Here is a 20,799-nt window from a genome sequence, read left to right on the forward strand (position 1 = left end):
TGTGACTGTTTTCGTTAATTGTTGTTTCCATTATTTATAGGGGGTGACAGAGTTTTGATTCTGAACTGTATTGTATCTTTAGCTGCCTGCTCCCTCTTTTTTATCTCCTTCGTTTTGCTAGTTGATTTTTTCCAGCTTTGAGTTTACCGTGTTTGTCCCTGGGGATTACCGAGGAGACAGAGGAATATTTGTGTTTTTCCTACCAATGGGATAGCTCAGGGAGAAGCAAACAGAAGTTAACTGACGATCAAAACTCTCTGTCGGCTTGAGATGAGGAATCCAGGCATCGGGTGTGAGTTCAGGGGAGGCCCATGAGGAGTTGGTGGCTGGTGCTCACAGACTGGGTGAGCTGGGAAAGGAGGCAGCTGACATCACAGTGTGGCTGGGAGCCACACCAGGGAAGGTCTACTTGACACGATTCTTGGGTCCCCAGGGTTCAGCTTGGGGTCTTAGTCTAGCTCTGTGACCTGGGGCCAAGTGCTTGCTCTATCTGGGCATCACTTCCGTCCCTTGTACCATGAGAATGAGCCAGTGCACATCATTGTTAATGAAGATGAAATTATGATTTATCTAAAGGGCAAGGTACATCATAGGAAGTAATTAATAAATGCTGGCTATTCCCCAAATGAGCTAAATTCCCTAAAATGAGCTGGAGATGTTACTCACTGGGGGAGTACTTTCTGAGTATACGTGAATTCAATCGCCTGTCCTGCAAAATGAAATAATTAATTAAAAATATAATTGTGGAAGTCCCGTGAGTCCCTGCTTAGACTGTGAAGCCACAGAAAGGAAGACTGCATCTTACTCCTTGCTGTAATGCCTCCCATATAGTAGTGAAAAAAATGTATGGGTGAACGTTGAGCATGGTGGTACATGCCTGTAATCCCAGACCAACAGAGTCTGAGGCAGGGGGACTGAGGCAGGGGGACTGAGGCAGGGGGACTGGGAGTTGGAGGTCAGGCTACTGGTTGCCTCCTGTTTCACTTAAAAAAAAAAAAAAGCTGCAGAACTTTAGTGAATCTGTCAGGTAACTTCATTGTATCATTGCAAATAGCAGACTGTCTATCATGGCTTAACTGGGCTGGGTGGACTAGCCTGTAGATCAACTCCAGCCTGCAATTTTTAAAAAGTCATTTATTTATTTATATTTATGTGTGTGAACATTTGGCCTCTATGAATATGTGTACCACGTGCAGGCCTAGTGTCTCTGAAGGCCAGGAAAGGGTGTTGGATTCCTTGGAACTGGAGTTATGGATGGTTGTGAGTCACTGTGTGTACCCAGGTCCTCTGCCAGAGGAACAAGTACTCTTAACCACCGGGCTACCTCTCCAGCTCCCAGACCTGTTTTTGTACAGTCTACAAAGAATGCTGTGTGCATCTTTCCATGTTTGGAATAAATCAAAAGACTAACATTTTGAGGATCTTGAAACCTACATGAATTTCGTTGCCTGCGAATAAGGTTTCACTGGAGCACGGCGGTGCCCAGTCACGTAAGGAGTATATGGTAGACTTTCTCTGTAAAAGGCCAGTCAGTAGTGCAGGCTTGGTGGATGGTCTTTAAGGCAGCTTTTCGATTCTTTCATGGTAGCAAAACACAGCCACAGGCGGTAACCTTAGAAGACAATGCTAAACTCCTGAAACAGTAGAAAGCAGAAGGGCTCCTCTCCAGGGAGCCAGCTCACCTAGGGTCCAGGCCCAGAAACCAACCAGTGTTAGGATTCTGATCATGCCGCTTCACGCCTCCTTCGGGTCTGCTTGTCTAGAGAATTTTTAAAAAGTTTGCACTAGATTTTGTTTATTTTTTTAACAACAACAAAAACACCCACATTTATTTATTTATTGTGGGTATGTGTGTGTTTGTACCACAGCATGTATGGAGGGCAGAGGGCAACTCGGGGGAGTTGGTTTTCTCCTTCCACTCTGGGGGCTCCAGGGATCAAACTCAGGTTGTTGGTCTTGGCAGCAAGCACCTTTACCCTCTGAGCCATCTTGCTGGCCCCGCTTGTTTTTTTGTTTTTGTTTTTCTTTCTAGGCAGAGTGGCCTCAGACTTGGGATCCTCCCACAAAGCTTCCTGAGCGCTAGAGGTACAAGCATCCACCATCACACCCAGCTGGAAGACTTCTTTTAGTTCTAAGCTTTCTATTTTTTATTTCGGTATTCCAATAATAACCCGTCTATTCTGAAGGTGTGCGTTAGAAGGTTAAGTAGTTAGACTACTTCAGTTGTTGGCAACAGGCCTTAAGTCAAGCAAAAAGATACTTACTATAAAGACAGGCAGAAAGCCACAGAAGTAAAGGGTAAGCAGGAAATACAGGTTAAGAGGACCTCTGACTGGTCTCAAGACTGCCACGATTGCATGCCTGATGTTTCTCAGCTTCCTTTAAAAGAACCACCGTGATTGTACCCAGCAGAGAGCACTCACTCCTCAAAGCCAGGTCGGAAGCTAGGAGCAGAGAAAAAGGAAGTAGATGCTGAGTGGGAGAGATGGCGGACACCCAGGACAGAGAACCGCACAGAGATGCCAGACGATGAAGCATGAGGACCCAACCCTGGTTTGTGAGTCATTTGCTCATTCTCTCAACAAATCCCCAACTCGTGCGTGGCATTTGGAGGACGCCAAAGAAATAATTCTGACCTATGGGAAAGGGCATTTGGGTTTTACTGACGAAGACCTGGAGGTGGAGTGTATTCCTTTTTAATTTGAGTCATTAAACTATATCGGGGAATATGCTCGTTATAGGACAGATGTTAAGTAATTCTCTATTTATATGTATTACTCTGTGGGCAGAGGATCCGGGACAAGTGACTTCCCTCACATGTCAAGGTGCAGAGCTAAAAGCAGGACTTGACTTCCTGACTTGGGTAACCGTTCTGAATCCACTGCCTAGCAACCATGGCTGCCGTTCAGCAGCAACAACACCGTGAGGAGCCTGGCTCCCCACAGTGGACTTCTCAAGGGTAGGAGCTGAGGCCTGTTCCCTCTGTTTCCCCTGGGCCTCCGGTGGTGGGGGACCCAGCAGACCCTCACCGAGGAGCTATCTCCACTTTAGATGAAGATGAGTTGGGGGAGATGGCCGCCGCCCACAGCTGTGGTCAGCAAAGCCTGGTCTAGGGACATCGAAAAGAGTGGAAGAACTCGGAGACTTTTTCTAACAGGAGATGGAGCTGAAAGTGCCCTGGTGCTCACGTTGGACGATTTATCCGTCTCAGTGTGTACGTTATTACTTCTGGCACATAATGAAACATTATGACCTCACAAAGCAAACGAGTGAGTGTAATTGTCTCCATTCATCTCTTCCCCCCTTTCTATGGTGAAAAAAAAAAAAAAAAAAAAAAAAAGCTAGCCTGGGCCTTGACGTTTGCTCAGAAGGGAATGTTTATAGAAATTTGTCTTCAATCAAGTACTGCTGCATGTGTGCACCCTTTGTTTAGGAAATCCCACCAGCTCGCTTGACTTACCCTCTCAGGGCTGGCGCCCGGGCCTTGACTCAGCTGTCTCCCATTCCGTGCTGGCCCTAGGGCTCAGGCAGGCTCAGCGCTGCAGGGTCAGAGCAGGCCCCAGTGTGCCTGGTGTGTGTGTGTGTGTGTGTGTGTGTGTGTGTGTGTGTGTGTGTGTGTAGGACTTCAGAGGCTGTGAGATGGCTTCTTTTTTTTTTAAAGGAGAACATCACTGTTTTTCTTACTTAGCTTACCTGAAGGGGACAGGCGTTCTCATCCATCACTACTTTGCTTTCCCAAGGTGTTGGGTCTGCCCCAGGAGGCCAGGTTTTGTGCAAATATAGGGACTTCCGGCCTTTGTTTCACAACCATGTGCGACTCCAACTGTCTGAAGGCGCGTGGAGAAAGCCTCAGAATTAAATTAGGCTCAGTTCACTTCAGCCTAATCCACATCCCTCTACACCGTAAGGAGCAAAGGAGAGGGAACCGAAGTCTCTCCAGAGACCGGCTCCTTTCGAGATCCTCTGGGGAGGAGGGTTCATCACTACTGTTCTTATCTTTTTGGCAGGAATATGGTGTTGTTTTATTTAAATAATTTTGTTTCTCCTCCTTGTATCTTAATACGGGGCAGCCCTGCGTGCGGTATTCCCAAGTCCTTAAGCAGTTCTTTACTACATCCGCGGGGCTGTTGTTCTGGTGCTATGGTGACCACACACCAGTTCCGCCCTCCTCCAGCCTCCCACGTGTCATGGTGATTGCCCAGCCTCGTCTGTGATAGTGAGTCGGAGGTATTCATTAATACAGCCCAGATGGGGTGACTTTCTCCGTGCCAATTTCCTTGGCAATTCCAGCAGGCAGTAAAGACACACCCCGCCCCCCTATGCTCCCACCCCGGTTTTTCGAGACAGGGTTTCTCTGTGTAACAGCCCTGGCTGCCCTGGAACTCCCTCTGCAGACCAGGCTGGCCTCGAACTCACAGAGATCCGCCTGGCTCTGCCTCCTGAGTGCTGGGATTAAAGGCATGTGCCACCACCACCCAGCGGCAGTAGAGATCTTGCTGTTTAAGTGGAGGAACTTTCCGGTGGGCTGCGGCTTACTTACACTTCTCTCATAATCGGAGAGGTTTCGCAGAAGCCAGACTCTGATTTCAGCTGGGCCTCATTTTTCTCTGTGTAGCCACAAAGTTGTATAAATTGAGAGCAACACTGAAGGATGTTATTAGACATGCTCAGACAGAAGCATGGGTGGCAGGAGTGTGAGGTCACCAAGGTCTCTGATGGGGTCACCCAGTCCCTCTTAGCGCATGCTCATCCTCCAGGGGTCGGCCATGTGGCTCACTCACTCTGTGGGTTTCGGCAGAAATACTACCTGATCACCATCCTTTGATAGTGCCCATCTTTTTCTCCACTTTCTTCCTTAAAATGGTTCCAAACATTTCTTTCATATAAAACTCATTTAGAGAGTGATTCAAACACCAGGAGCATCCAAAGAATGTTTAAAATTTCCACTCCACCAAGTGGCTTTACAAGCAAAAAGAAGTCCAGGCAGGACACACCCAAGGCTGCAGTCAGACCCTGGGATTCAACGGCTCTCCAGAAGAGCCTTGAGGCAGACACTGACTGGTGGATTCTCCAGGGTGAAGGATCTCCTCGGCAGGAGCAAGTGTGGAGAGATAGGAGAGCCGAAGAGCCAGGACTCATGTGCTGCTCACGGCAACTCTTCCCCTGAGGCTGAAGCCGCCGCCGATATTCTGGAAATGAACAATTCTCGTAATGGGAGCTTTCAGTCAGGGCTTCTTCCTCTAGGAAGGTTCCGAGGAAGCTAAGAGAAAAGAAAATTTTCGGCAGAATGAATCTGCAGTAGAATAGAAAGCAGAGCAGCACGGGATTATTCTTTGTGCAGTGTTTTGTTGATCAAATAAATCCCTTGCCAGACTCTAATTCCAACACATCTCTATTACATGGCAAAACAACCATCTCTTACTTTATGAGAAAAGGAGGAGAGGGTGACATCCCCCAACACCAAAATCTAAAGCCTTGCACCAAAGTTTATCAATGACTGGGATCCCTTAGTTATTTTGTTCCACGGGAGTCGGCATTGCCCAGCATCCCTTGAAACTTTGGGTGTCCAGAGTCCTGCTTGCAGAGCTGCAGATGATTACACTAATGATGCTCAGCTCCACGGACTGGCGTGGGGAACTTGGGCGGTGGTACCAAAGCAGCTAGGAGGATTCTGAAGCTCCCCAGTAAATCAGCTGGAATGAGGAAGCTCTTTGCATTTCTTGCCTCATTCTGAAATAAAGCTGCCAAGATTCAATGTAATCCTGACGGCCGCTCTATCCCTAGGCAGCACGGCCCCTTTCAGAGCCACCTTCCCATCTTGTCACCCTTGTTTCTATAGATTGTCAGTGGGTTTGCATGCAACTTCCACGATGTCCATTTGATCTTGTAAGGAGTGAGAGGAGGCTTAGGTCTGACTTGTGAGAAACTCCATGTTTGCTCTCTAGTTCTTTCCCCATGATCAGGGGTGTTATTTTCCAACATCTTGGACTGTCTAAATGAATATCTAAAACTCATTCTGAATTTGAACCAAACGGGAGTCGAAGGATGGAGAGGAGAGACGCCGCTCGATGGACCACCTGTCTACACATTTGCAAAACTTAAAAGAGAGTTTGCAGAGATCTTCTTTTTAAGGATAGCACTATTCCAGCAAGGGAACACTTAAGGAGTAAATGGCTGAATTAGAAACAGATGGACTCGCCTTTCTTGAACCTATCCTCTGTTAAAAAAGTTAAGGGAGCCATGCTTGTCATGATGTATCTCAGATTCGGTGTGCCCCACACTATTTGGTGGAAGGGAGGCAATTCCCTGAACCCAGCGTGTGTATACTAGCTAAGGTTTGCTGTTCATGGCTCATGGCATGTTGCACACATGTACACACTGTATGTGTTATAGACAAAGCCTTGTAATGGTTAATGTAGCTGAGTGGTCGGCAAACTCTGTATTTACAGTTCTGTTTTTACAACCACTGGACTGTTCTAAAAACTACCGTCAGCTGGTTGTGGTGGTGCACACCTTTACTCCCAGCACTCAAGAGGCAGAGACAGGTGGATCTCCGTGAGTTCGAGACCAGCCTGGTCTATAGAATGAGATCCAGGACAGGCTCCAAAGCTACAAAGAGAAACTCTGTCTTGAAAAACAAAACAAAAATTACTGTCGCCACCACCTCCAATCGTAAACTCTCTAGTTCTAAAAATAAATTGGTTCCATATCTTCTCATTTGAATTTAGGTCACTAAATGATCAGCTAAACATTCTTGAAGCTGAAGCCACTGACATGTCAAGGACATATCAAGATTTACCCATGCTACAGAAGTGTGGCTAACTACACTTCGGTGTTTAGGTACATAATATAGCTCTCTATATACTCTTGTTCTGTTGTCTCTAAAACACTCATTAAGTGGGCTAGAATTTTCCTTGTAGCTTCAGCACAGAGCCTTGTATCCAGCAGATGTACCTAACTCAACATGTATTGAGTATTTTCCATGTGTGGTAGGGCAAATAAACCGTGGAGTCTAGATTATTCTTGAAAAATCCTTTCTGTGGCTTGTAACGTACCATCCTGAGACATCCTTCACTGAACTCCACACAGCTGAGTGTTCCTCTAACAGTAGATCAGGCTGCTATTTTGTTTTGCATTATTTTGGCTGGGAACCAGATGGGTGAGTTGTATCTTAGTATTTAGAGGCCTGAATATACTATAAACATTTCTTTTTTACACTCTAGCTTCAAGGTCACCTTATGTCTGAGAAACACAGGGGCAGGAAAGCCAGCTGAGCCTCTGTGGGGTTCGTATCCCCACTTCTGCTGACTCTGGGGCCTCATTTGTTGGGTGGATGGATGATTGAAAACATCTCTACTGTTTTCTGTTTCTGACTCCATTTCTGCTGGGGATAAACCATTATGAACCATTATATACTAAAGCATTATGTTGGGAAGGATTCTAACACTGAGCCATACCCCTAACCCAGAATAACCATTCTTGAAAGCCTTATTTTTTCTTTCCCTTTCTTTTTGGTGGATGGCCACGTCACACAGTTGAATGTGAACTGTATAATTTGTTACTGTATGATGCTATTTTTTTTGAATTAGCAGATGTTTGAGATGATATTATTTAGTTCAGCTACATTTTTGACTCTGATATGAATATAAGCATTTTCCCCATGAAGGATGGGGAAAAAAAAATCAAAGGCTCTGATGTCTTAAGGCAATAGCAGAGCATGTGAAATAGGAAAAGAAGAAATTACTAGTCATTTTAAAAAGGAAAATAAAAAGAGAAAGCAGACTGGTTAGTTGAAGGTCTGGTCATAAATATTATAAATTTCTTAGAGCCACAATATACAGCAATACTGGTCATTTTAATACCATCACTAATCATTTGGAATACTCTGACATCCTTTCATTTCATTATTTGTGTATTTAGTGGAAACTCTTTAAAAAGTCATGTCACTAGCCAACACAAGTCATTTCATGGTTATGATGTAATTGTAAGGTAATATTTCAGGGCTGTCAACATCAAAGACTTGAAATATGACTTAAAAAAAACTCAAGCGAGACCCCTCCGAACAACCTCTTACAGGGCCTAGCCAATGGCATTTCGTCTTCTGTTTTCCTTAAGCTTTTAAAAACAGAATCATACAAAAGATATATTCTCTAGAGGCATATGAATTAAAGAGTAAAAATAAATAATGCCAGGTGAAATTTCCCTTTTGATTTAAACAGTGGGAAATAGAAGTATTGAATATGTCAAGAATAAAAAGAAACAGAAAAATTGTATTCAAATTGTGAGTTAGGGGCCTGAGATGGGAGTGAGTGGTAGAACTCTGGCCGAGCAAGACCCTAGGCTCAACACTGAGAAAAAAAATTTTAAATTTGAGCATTGGGAGGAACTTTTCTCTTACTTTTGTTGTTGTTTGTTGATTTGAGACAGGATTTCTCTGTGTAGCCCTGGCTTCCTAGAACTCGTTCTGTAGACCAGGCTGGCCTCAAACTTAGAGATCTGCCTGCCTCTGCCTCCTAAGAGCTAGGATTAAAGGCGTGTGCCACCATGCCTGGTTGAAGGAATGTTTAAAAATTTATTCGGAGTATCTGTATAGTTTATTTTGCAGAGATCTCTAGAGTGTTAGCTGTGAAACTTAAAACTCTTTACATACAATAAAGACCAAAAATTCTTTCTATACAAAAAGGCCACATTACCATATACATTTTCCATATGTTTTAAAAGTTAAAAAAATATTTTATGCATATTGGTGTTTTGACTGCATGTATGTCTGTGTATCACATCCATGCTGGTGCCCTTGGAGGTCAGAAAAGAGATTGACTTCCCCAGGAATTGAACTTACAGACTATTGTGAACCACCATGTGGGTGCTGGGAATCAATCCTTGGTCCTCTGGAAGAACAGCCAATACAGTTTAATTGTTGAGCCATCTCTCCAGCCCCCTATTTTAAATTATTTTTATTTATTTTACATGTATGAGTATTTTGCCTGCATACATGTCTATGTACCGTGTGTATGATTCCCCAAGGAAGCCAGAAGATGGAGTCTGATCCCTTGGAACTGCTGTGAACTGCCAGGTGGGGGCTAGGAACCGAACCCTGGTCCTCTGGAAGAGCAGCCAGTGTTCTTCACTGCAGAGCTGTTTCTCCAGCCCCAAATTCTTCTGTATTTTTGACCACTGAAATGCTGCGGGGTGATTCCACAATATTATTTATCTTCTTCTGCTCGTCGAAGGTGATGAAGAAAGGCAATGTCGAATTGTCATGTGCTCTTTAGCTTCATCTGACTTTTAAGAAGCTACAGAAAGAGAGAAGAAAGGCAGAGATGGAAGGAGAGATGAAGGAAGGTAGGAAGGAAGCGAGCAGGTAAGTTGAGAAGAGGCTAGGAAGGAAATAATAAAGTAGAAAGGAAGGTGGGGAGGGAGGGAGGGAGGAAGAAGGAGAGAAGGGAGGGAGAGAGGGAAGGAGGGAGACATTTTTAGATGGTGATGATTTCTTTCAGTCATGAACTGCTAACCCCTGTGGTATTTCCTAGGTTTGGTAATTCCGAGTGAGACTCCAGCATCCTTTACTTCCTGCCAGACTTGCCAGAGAACGTAATTTTTTTTAAAAAAAAGAAGACCGATTCGTAGAAGCAGAAGAATCAGCTGAAAATGACACGTAAGTGGAAACAAAACAGACCCAACAGAAATTTTCTTTCAGAAAGACAGAACCTTGGCATTTGCTACTGAAAAATGCCACCTCGAATGAGAATTTCAGATTGGTGTGATGTGATAGCGCCCCCACCACCACCCTCACCCCCAGAGACTTCCTAGGACCAAATGTCCCCACTATGGTCTTCTTCCCCTTGGCCACTCAGAGGTGACACCTTCCCTCACAGAGCACAGAGATGCTAACAATGGCAGCAATAGCAGTAATAATAGAGCCTAGCGCCCCACACCTACGACTGGAGTCTCCACCATGTGTCAGACACAAACTGTTGGCCCTGCTGCTGTTGTCCGTCCCCACTGTATTCCTTCAGACTACGGTTTAGTGTCACTGTGAGGGGAAACTGCTCAGAGACGCCAAGTAGCTCCACGTCCTTCAACCTAACAAGGAAGCCTCTGAGCTGCACTTCGACCCTGTGTCTGCTTTTACCAATAACCTGGTGGGGAATGATATTTTAGGGTGTGTGTGACTTTTGTTTATGCTGCATTTGTTGAACTCTGTGAAGCTGTGTTACTGTGCCTGTCTAAAACACCTGATGGTCTAATAAAGAGCTGAGCAGCCAATAGCAAGGCAGGAGAAAGAACAGGCGAGTCTGGCAGGCAGAGAGAATAAATAGGAGGAGAAATCTGGGAGGAGGAGGAAGAAATGAGATGGAGAAGGAAGGAAGAGGACTCCAGGGGCCAGCTACCCAGCCACCCAGCTACCCAGCAAGCCATGGAGTAAGAAACAAAAAAAGGTATACAGGAATAGAAAAGGAAAAACCCAGAGGCCAAAGATAGACAGGATAATTTAGGTTAAGGAAAGCTGGCAAGAGACAAGCCAAGCTAAGGCCGGGCATTTATAATTAAGAATAAGCCTCCGTGTGTGTGTGTGTGTGTGTGTGTGTGTGTGTGTGTGTGTGTGATTTATTTGGGAGCTGGGTGGTGGCCCCCCCAAAAAAGAGCACAAACCAACCAACAACAACAGTTTCCTTTCCTAATACTCTGGCTGACTGAGCATGGCTATCCCTTCATAGCAGAGCCAGAGAGATGGAGAGGGAACACGTGAGAAACTTCCAGGAAGATTGGAGAATAAATGGTCAGCACTGTCCTGGACATCCTTTGCCTCAGTCATGAGGGCCAGCCTAGTTTGCTGTTACATTCCTGGCGTCTAGCACATAGGAAATCAAGAAATGTGAAGTGAAGGAAGACAATGGATTCTCAATAAATTTGCTCTGGATTGATCTGAAATTTAAAACCACTGTTACACCCCTTGGGGGGGGGCCTTTAAAGAACGGTGGTAGTTTGAAAGGGGCCTTAAATAGAATGGGTCAGAGCACATTAAAAAAAATGGGTAACAGTGGTAACAAAACGTATGAGATACATTCATTGTGACAACCCAGGGCATGCTGAGGTCCTCACAACAGGGATCCCATGGTGACCAAGGACCTGGTTGAGCTCACTGGTAGGTCGGTGGGTCTCGTGATGGTGAAGAACCTATCAGCAACTTTAGATACCACAGGGAGGCTGAGAAGGACAGAAGAGGGTGGCGGGGGGGGGGGGGGCTTTCCCCACTGTGGGCATCACTGGGCTGCCAACAGCTGGGCTGCTCAGACCGTTTTCTGGAACATGGTGATGGGGTGATGAAGAACCATTCTCTTGCAGCCACATAGACCGGTGAAGCACCAGGATGCACACATCCACTTTCTCCCAGGTACTCCCCTGAAAACCCACCCACTTCGGTGGGGTTCGTGAAGAGGGACTGAGGGGGTGCCTTCCCTAATGGAACATTGTAGCACATTCATTCAAGGTAGAATAAAAGCAAACATTTCCCCGGGCACAAAGCCACCTGGATGGCTAAAACAGGGCTAGGCAGGGTCTAGCTGCACTCCATGATGTAACTAAGAGGGGTGTGGAGGATGTACGCTGCAGCCAACGTTTCTCTGTCGGGGAAGAGATTTTTGAAACTGACTTCAAAGACAGGAAAGGGGTGTCATTGTTGAAGCCTGACTTTCACGGGGAAGACCTCATTTCATCGGAACCCTTAATAAACCAACTCTGCAGAGTGGACGGTCTAGGCTCCTTAATCAGCAGCGCCTGGAGGATCAGGGTTTACGGCTTAGCAGGACTTTGGGCATGTCTCTCACAGGTTAGCCCCAGATTCAGTCAAGGCTTCATCCGCTCTCTGGAGAGTTCTTCTCTGTAACCTCCCTAGACAGTCTCCAAGCATTTTATATCCAGAGGCCATTTTCCTTCTCACTCGGCATCTGTTTTACTTGTGAGCACGTTAGTTCCCATGAAGATGCCTCTGTCCTTCTCAAATCCCAAGACTGTGCAGTCCTGAGAGCAGAGAGACCCCATGCTAGACAGGAAGAATCCATTCCTGGCCCTTCTCTCCTCAGCAGCCTGCTTATCGTGTTTCTAGGGAGAAAAAAAAAAAAAAAATTTCCCAGAACAGCCTAGAGAAGAAAGTTAAATAAAACCCGGGCCTCCGGGTACTTTGGACCAGTCTATTCGACTTGTGACCCTTCAAATACAGAAAAGAAAAAAAAAATGTACTTTCTCATTGACAAAGTATATCAAAGTGGGGACAAATAAAAAAAAAAAAATTAAGCTCGTAAATTTGACAGTGCCATTTGCTTGTTCTTAGGAGCCGCCAAGAATTTATGCCCGAGTTTCTATTTTATCTGCAACTGTAAGTTTGTTTTCACTGGCAGGGAAGTTCCTTCGGCTGAGGGTAATTTAATTTTGTTAGTAACCAGACACATTCTGTTTAGATTTGGACTTCTTTTTAAAACCGGCGCTTTCGATCAATCACTCATCCCCAGCATGTTTGGAGCGTGCACCCTGCTAAAAAAAAAAAGGGGGGGGGGTGCCGTCTGCTTATTGATGATTTGGTGACCAGCAAGGGACAGACGCCGTATCTACAGCGGCTTCCCAGAGAGGAATATTATCAATATCCCCAGGTTAATCAGCAGGAAATGGTCCGGCCACGGCTCTCCCGCCACGTGGCCTCCTGCCCCATGGGACCCAACTGCAGCCTTCCCTGTGAATGGCCGCTCTTGGACATTGCCGAAGGGAGAAAATTCCAGCAATCGTGAAAACATCGCCCCCCACTCCATCACTAGAGGCCAAACACAGGAACCATATTCAAAGAGTTCTTTGTCCACGAGATAGCGCGGAACCAGAAACTTGTTCAGCCAGATTCTCTTGTTACAATTTACTGCTTCGTTAGGTGGGGGCAGGGACAGACACAGCCCTCCTTTCAATAATAGGATGATTCCCACAGGAAGCTTGGCATTTCCAAGTGTGTGTTTTAAAAAACATCCCTTCCTCTACCTGCCCCTCAGCCTCCAGTGTGGAAAACGTGCCTCTTGACTGTTGGAGGGCGCCCACTCGGAGTGGGGGGGATTGTGGACCGGTAGCCACACCCGCGTGCCAGCAGTGACTTCCCAAGTGGACCGGGGAGGTGCAAAGGGCGGCCCTATTTACAACACTTTCTCTCCTAGGGATTAAAGGCGGGAACCCAGGCAGGAAGGGATTGGGAGAAAGAGAGAGAGAAAGGATGGACTGACATCCACCTCCTGGCAGAACATTCCTAAGAGAACAATCGCCTTTGTTTCCAGCAGGCTGAGAGTCGCTTGGGAAGAGCTGCCGGATCTGGGTTGAGGGCAGGTTATAGCCTGTGTGTACACGTGAGGTCTCCTGGTGACCAAGGGCCCAGGTGGGTGGGCCTGGAATGTTGGAGCTCCAGCAGGGCTGAGGGGGTGTTTGGGCGCATTGTTGTGCAGGCCTGCACCCAGGGATCTTGTTGTATTGGCTTCTGAAGCTCCGACCAGCAACCCTGTCCCAGGGAATTACTGCATGCAACACCCCCCAGAGGAGAACAAGTTGGATGCTAAGTACTAACTCGTGCTCTGCCTGTCCACTTTGGTGATGGAAGGGGCCACACTTACCTGAAGAATCAAAAAACAATACTCAACAGTTTCACAGACCCTCAGGTATCTTTAGGGAATCTGGCTTGAGGACTGGGTGGTGGTTTGGAAGAAAAGGGCCCCCAAAGGGTGTGGCACTATTAGGAGGTGTGGCTTTGTTGAAGTAGGTGTGGTCTTGTTGGAGGAAGTGCATCACTGTGGGGGTGGGCTTTGGGGGGGTCTCTTTTGCTCAAGCGTCCCTCAGTGTGACACAGAGATCACTTCCTGTTGCCTTCTGATCAAGATGTAGCCAGCGCCATGTCTGTCTGCACACCACCACGCTACCCACCAGGATGATAATGGACTGAACCTCTGAACTGTAAACCGCCACCTCAATTAAATGTTTTCCTTATAAGAGCTGCCGTGGTCATGGTATCTTCACAGCAATAGAAACCCTAAGACAGATTGTTTTTCCAAAGCTCCTCTTCAGGTAATTCTCATGTCACAGGAGGGAAACTGTTGACTTGTAAGGTGCTTCCTGGCATGAATACAGTCCTTAAAGCTGTGCTTTAAAGCTGCTAATGCATGTTAACTAGTTGGGATTCCAGATCCACAAATTGTCTAAGCTTCTGTGGGCTTGAGCATCTCTGGGGGCAGATTCCTCGGACCAGTGTCTTTCCTAAGATGAGTCAGGAGGGCCTTCCACCTGGAGTCTTTCAGACTTCTGAGCTTCTAGGACAGGGACTCTGTAGCCTTGGGCTTCTGTTTTCAAAATCTGATGCCTTAGAAAGGCTAGACATGGCTGTTTGCAGGCCCAGGGCTGACACTGGGAGGCAAGAGAGGAAGCCACCTACCTGCCCAAGCCCAGAACGTTCTACACAGCCTCGCAAGGCTGGTTCCTGCCTTATTCCCACACCCTCCCCTTATGAACCTACCTTTTACATTCCCACGTTCCCCTCAACACTCTTCTGCCGTCTTAGGATTTGTCTTCATTCATCCCCTTGTGTGCTTTGCACTGTCTGGGCAATCACGCTCAATGTCTTTGAAGTGGATCTTTTGGCTTGTAAGGGTTCTTGCACAATGCATATTGTATCTTGGCCATCAATTCATTCAACAAGTGTTGGCTGAGTTACCTGCTTTGTGCCAAACCTTTTTGGGTCACATTGCTGAAGAAACCCAACAAGGGCCCCTGCTCTCCCGGTCTGTGTATTCTAACAGGATGATAAACACTTATCTATAAGGATGAAGGTAAGGAAACAGGACTGCAGGGGCTGGGGGTGTAGCTCGGTTGGCAGATCTAGTCTAACATATACAAAGCACAGGTTCTATCCCCAGCACCACATAAATGACTATGTTGGCACATATCTGTAATTCCAGCACTCAGGAAATGGAGGCAGAGGACCAGAAGTTCAAGTTCAAATCCAAAGCTGTTCTCAGTAGCTGGAGTTTTCCTGGTCCTGCCTGTCCCACGGTCAGGACAAATCTCTCTCACCCACCAGTCCCACAGCCGCTCAGACCCAACCAAGTAAACACACAGAGACTTGTATTGCTTACAAACTGTATGGCCATGGCAGGCTTCTTGTTATCTAGTTCTTATATCTTAAATTAACCCATTTCTATTAATCTAAAAGTTGCCACATGGCTCATGGCTTACTGGTATCTTAACATTTTCTTATGGCAGCAGCTGGCAGCATCTCTCTGCCTCAGCCTTCCACCTCCCCGAATTCTCCTCCTCCTTGTCCCACCTACCCTATCCTTCCTGCCTGGCTACTGGCCAATCAGAGTTTTATTTATCCATCAATCATCCACAGCGGTTCTCAACAGCATGCTGGTTGAGGCCAGCTTGAGATACCTTAGACTCTGCTAAGGAGCAGAAGAAAACGAGGATGGAGTCTCGGAGTGGTGTTTGCTTACCATGCTCAAGGCTCTGGGTTTAATGCCCAGTACATAGAGAAAAAAATAGAAGAAAAGAAAGAAGATTACCAGCATGAATGCTGGATGTGGAGGCACATACCTATAGTCTCAGGACTCAGGAGGCAGAGGCAGGTGGATCACTTACAGGTTTGATGCCAGCTTGGTCCATATACAGAGTTGCAGATCAGCCAGAGCTACATAGTGAGCTACTCCCTGTCAATTCCTCTTACCTCCTTATGAAAGAAAATTATCAATAGATCAGAAGATGGCAAGTGCTGTGGGACAAATAATTTAGAGAAGGAAAGCAATGGATGCTGACCCCAGTGGAGAAGGCTGGACCACTGGAAAGTGATGGATGCTGACCCCAGTGGAGAAGGCTGGACCACTGGCCATGCTAAAATTTCGGTGCCTGTATTTTCTATTTGCATAAATGCCATTGCAACTTATTTTGTTTGCCTTTTGCTTTTTTTTGTTATTTTTGCTTTAGCATCACATTTTGAAGATCCCTCCAAGCTGTTAGGAGTATATTTAATTTATTGCTTCTAGGTTTGTGCCACATTCTATGATGTGTGTTTATTGTGCTTACTTATTCATTCTCCCAATGACCGACTCTTGGGTGGCTTCCAACTTCCCATTCGATCAACATTGTCACTAGCTAGAAAACCGTGTTTTAGATTTATAGCCAAGAGTGGAATCGCTTGCTGTAAATTCTTCTTCTACTTAATTTCACTAAAGGTCACAGTTGTTCCCCAGAATTGCTGAATCGGTTCACAGCCCCATATGCATGTACAAGGGTCCTTCTATCTCCTACCCCTGCCAACACTTGGCATCACCCTGTTCCTGGAGTGTTTGCCGGAGAAGCCTGGCTTCTGCCATCAATGCTGCTGCTGAAATAACATTCTGTTGTTGATTTCCAGGGGCCCATATTTCCCTGACTTGACTTCACTTCTGCCCAACTCTATTTCCTTCCAAACACCAACCCACCTCACAGGTACCACCAGGCAGTTTTTCTACTTTCTACAGAATTCCACTGGGATTTCATATCTGCGGGTCAGAATTCCCATCCCTTAGTTGTCTAGACTGTGTGCTGACATTCTCTCTCCCTCCTTGGTGTCTCAGCTTGGAGTCTGTAGTGGGTTCCTGTCTCTGATCTTATTAGACCTGTGTTGTCCCCTCTGGCTTTAAGATTGTCTACTGTCATGGTCTACCTTCCTATTGCCCAGGCTCTTTCTTCAACTGTTGTTGCTTCTGGCTTTAAGATTGTCAACTGATGGGCTGGAGAGATGGCTCAGAGATTAAGAGCATTGACTGCTCTCCCAGAGGTCCTGAGTTCAATTCCCAGCAACCACATAGTGGCTCACAACCATCTATAATTAATAAAGTCCGATGCTCTATCCTGTCCTTCAGGCAAACATACAGACAGAACACTGTTTACATAACAAATAAAATAAATCTTAAAAAAAAAAGCCCAATTATAACCTGTTTTTATGTACAAAAAAAAAAAAAAAAAAAAAGAAAAAAGAAAGGAAGAAATTGGTTTCTCAGGTTTCTAGAGCCAAATCCCATATTTTTAGGGCACTACTTTATGTCCTAATTGGCTCTCACAGGCTCACCTCCTACTACAATTACCATAGAGGTAAGGATATGAACATGTGAACATGGGGACAAGCATTCATATCATAGCACTCCTCCAAACATTTCTCTGCTTTCCCCTTTAAAAATTGACCCCTAACCCCAGCAACTCTATAATTTACCCATTTCTCTTACTACTTGTGGAAGTTTTAGAACATAAGCCAAGGCTATTTGGGGCCATGATTATTCATTATTTAGTATTTATATTTGATTGACAGTATTGAATAAACAAAGGGCAGAAGATTGTGTTGGGAAAACCCTAAGGACTAGCAATAAAGATTAAAAACAAGCCAGACAGTGGCAGCACACACCTTTAATCCTAGCACTTGGGAGGCAGAGGCAGGCAGATCTGTGAGTTCAAGGCCAGCCTGGTCTACAGGGTGAGTTCCAGGATAGCCAGAGCTACATAGAAAAAGAGAAACCCTGTCTTTAAAAAGAAAGAAAGAAAGAAAGAGAGAGAGAAAGAAAGGGAGAAAGAAAAAGAAAAAAAAGTCTCACTAATCATGGTCTCATTGATCATGGTCAGGTTATTATATTCTTGGATGCCAAGATCCTTACCAGGGGAATGAGCCGGACAAGCCCATGACTAGTATTGCACCAGGATAAGTCAGCCTGTGCTTTCTGCCGCCTTCTGGACTTGCCTGAATTTAACAGTTGTTAGCTATCTTAGATCTGGGTATCTCAGTTTTCTTACATATCTTTCATATAATGGTTCCAAGCAGGGAAAAAAAAAATCAGATCTCTTATAATCGCTGATATTTGGATTGTGTCATACCTGTAAAAAGTGTAAGCTGCTGCACGTTGCAGGAAAGGAAACAGGCATAAGATTTGCACTCCTAGAAATTATTTCTATCCCACTCGGTTTCCCCTTGACTCACGTTGGCTCAATCGTGTCTGGCTTGGGAAGAGGAGGAGAAGGCGGTCTAGACCTCAGCCCGGAGGGTGACCTCAGGCATGTAATTTGTCTGTCATTACTCTGTGGGTGGAGATGACAAAGGGTAATTCATGGTGACATGGGGAATCAAGTTGTGGAGTCTCTTATTTGTGTGTTTGTTGGCATCTGCTTGTTCTGTCTAGATTCTGAGACTGTGGATTTCCCCTTCATGTGTTTAAACTTAACGTTAAAAGAGGCATTTCCTCATATTTTTTCCCTCATATTTTTGTTACTGGGAAAAGCACATACTCTTTGTCCTGCAATTCCCATTATTGTTTTATCTTATCGTAGTTTTCACAGTTCTTGACACATTTCTCTAGACCGATTAAGTAATACAGAGGATGGGGACCATCAGGAGTGGAGAAGCTAATGATGAATTCCCAAGCCCTAGCATCTAAGGGACACTGTCGAAGGCAGTGTGATCCGAGTGGACAATTAAGCTCAAGCTGTCATAATATCTCCAAAGGCCCATGAGTGAGAAATGAGTAAAATTCAGTGACAATTGAAAAAATCCCACAGAGATTTCTTTCAGTTTAAATAAACCTAGTTAACTGAAAAAAAAAAATTCCTTTTCTATTTTGTTTTGGTATTTTGTTTTGTCTTTTAAAAAAACCACAAAAACAAACAAATAAACACACACAAAAAACCCAGGATCTTACAGATACCAGGCTGGCCTTCAACTTGACAGGCTGGCCTTGAACTCCTGATCCTCTTGTCTTCAACTTCCTGTGGGCTAGGATTATAGGTGTGCTCCACCATGTCAGGCTGACCTGAAAATACAAAGAAACCCTTATTTTTAACATTAAATTTAAACACATTAAGATACTGGGCATTGACATTTGGTTTTTAATGTAGGTATGTAATTTTAGATTATAAAAGAAAAAAATCTCTCTTAAAATACATTTATAGAGAGAGTTGCTACAAATCCATGAAATTAAAAATAAAATTAAAGAGCTAGGCAGGTTGTAGGTGGTCAAGTGGCATTATCTAATGGTTTAAGAGGTGGTTAATCATGTCTGGACCTATTAGTCTTAATTTAGTCAAATGCTACAGGTTGCAGCCCAGTTAGTGATAGTCCTGATACGCCCCAGGTGAGCAGGTCAGCTTTGTTTTTGCCGTACCCTCAGATCTGTGGACTCACACTGACTACTTTCCTGGGTCCAATTTGACTGTTGCCTCCTATGGAGATCACTAAGAATGTCCAGTACTGGCCATGGCCTTGAAAACCCTCCAATCAGCTGCTATGTCTGAGGCTCATAAAGTCATATTAAGGGGAGGTGTGATTACAATAATGTGATAAGTAGGTGTTAGTCCCCTTGTTTGGTCTGTGAAGCTCCCTGGGCCCAGTGGGACAGGCCAGTAAACACAAACCATACATTTTCTCCCTCTCAGTTATAAAATAAAAACAGCTTTAAAAATCTCTGAGGCGTAAATAAATTAATGAAACACATTTTTCCCCCCCAAAAGGGCGAGACTAGGCTGGAGACATGGCTCATAAGTTAAGAGCACTGGCTGCTCTTGTGGAGGACCTGGGTTCAATTCCCAGCACCCATATGGCGGCTCACAACCACCTGTAACTCTGGTCCAGAGGACCCAGCCCCCTCTTCTGGTCTCCGTGGGCACCAGGCACAAATGTGATATAGATATTTATGTAGGCAAAACACTCGTACACATAAAACAATGATTTTTTTTTTTAAAGGGAGAGACAGCTGGCAGGGTGGCCCAGTAGGTGAAAACGTTTGTCACCATGCCCCATGACCTGAGTTTGAGCTCTGAAACCCACACGGTGAAGAAAACCAACTTCCAAAAGTTGTTCTCTGACCTCCATATACACACCAGGGCATGTGTGCCCTATCTCCGTAAAAAAGTAAATGTAAACATATTTAATTTAATATTTAATTTAAAAAATACACATGAAGCCATCAGAGGGGTTTTGTCCTTACTGCCCAAAGGCGGCTTGCACCAGTATTCCGTGTCTCTCTACCACTCTAAAGAGCTGAGAGGGCAGAGAAAAGTGAAGCATAGATAGGCCACATTGTAACAAACTGCTAAACGGTCTTATGAAATAAAAACCCAGGAGCCAGATACCGGGGCTGAAACCTGAGAGATCCGAGTAATAGGAAAAGCCACAGCTAACCTCACCTCTGCAGCTTCCAAAGAGACCTACTTCCTGTACACCCATGCCTATATGCCTTTCTGTTCTGCCATCTCACTTCCTCTCTCAGCCCAGCTACATCACTTCCTCTTCCCTGCCCAGCTCTGTCACTTCCTGTCTATCTGTACAGACCTCCAGACCTCTATGGTTAGTGTTGGGATTAAAGGCGTGTGTCACCTCTTGGCTCTGTTCCCAGTGTGGCTTTGAACTCACAGAGATCCAGACAGATCTCTGCCTCCTGCATGATAGGATTAAAGGTGTGTGCTATCATTGCCTGACTTCCATGTTTACTACAGTGGCTGGCTTTTTCCTCTGATCCTCAGATGAATTTTATTGGGGGACACAGTATATTGGGGGACACAATATATCACCACACCACCACATGATTCGTGATTCAAGGCCATACGCATCAGCCCCATTACTGAATTCCAGCTGGCCTCAGGCCCATAAAACATTTTCAGGTAAATAGTACCCCTAAGTCCTGGTTTCTCCCTGGTTATTGACTTTCCCGCCTAGGGTACATGGAAAGGTAACAGCAAGATGTCATTGCGAAGAACTCAAAGACACAG

The 20,799-nt window shown here is 45.3% G+C and overlaps 2 long non-coding RNA genes across 2 annotated transcripts; one reads left to right on the top strand and one right to left on the bottom strand.

Annotated features, from left to right (window-relative positions):
* Positions 1 to 2,331: 2,331 nt before the first annotated feature.
* Positions 2,332 to 4,677, bottom strand: LOC131923473 (uncharacterized). Its single transcript, XR_009382628.1, has 3 exons — positions 4,541 to 4,677; positions 3,694 to 3,827; positions 2,332 to 2,444 (listed from the first exon to the last, which is right to left on the bottom strand). It is a non-coding gene; the product is annotated as an uncharacterized LOC131923473 (long non-coding RNA).
* Positions 4,678 to 9,780: 5,103 nt separating this feature from the next.
* Positions 9,781 to 10,939, top strand: LOC131923487 (uncharacterized). The gene is made up of 2 exons (XR_009382630.1): positions 9,781 to 10,162; positions 10,719 to 10,939. It is a non-coding gene; the product is annotated as an uncharacterized LOC131923487 (long non-coding RNA).
* Positions 10,940 to 20,799: the final 9,860 nt, after the last annotated feature.

Source organism: Peromyscus eremicus, chromosome 13 (genome assembly GCF_949786415.1).
Source record: "Peromyscus eremicus chromosome 13, PerEre_H2_v1, whole genome shotgun sequence".
In the NCBI taxonomy this organism is placed as follows: Eukaryota; Metazoa; Chordata; class Mammalia; order Rodentia; family Cricetidae; genus Peromyscus; species Peromyscus eremicus.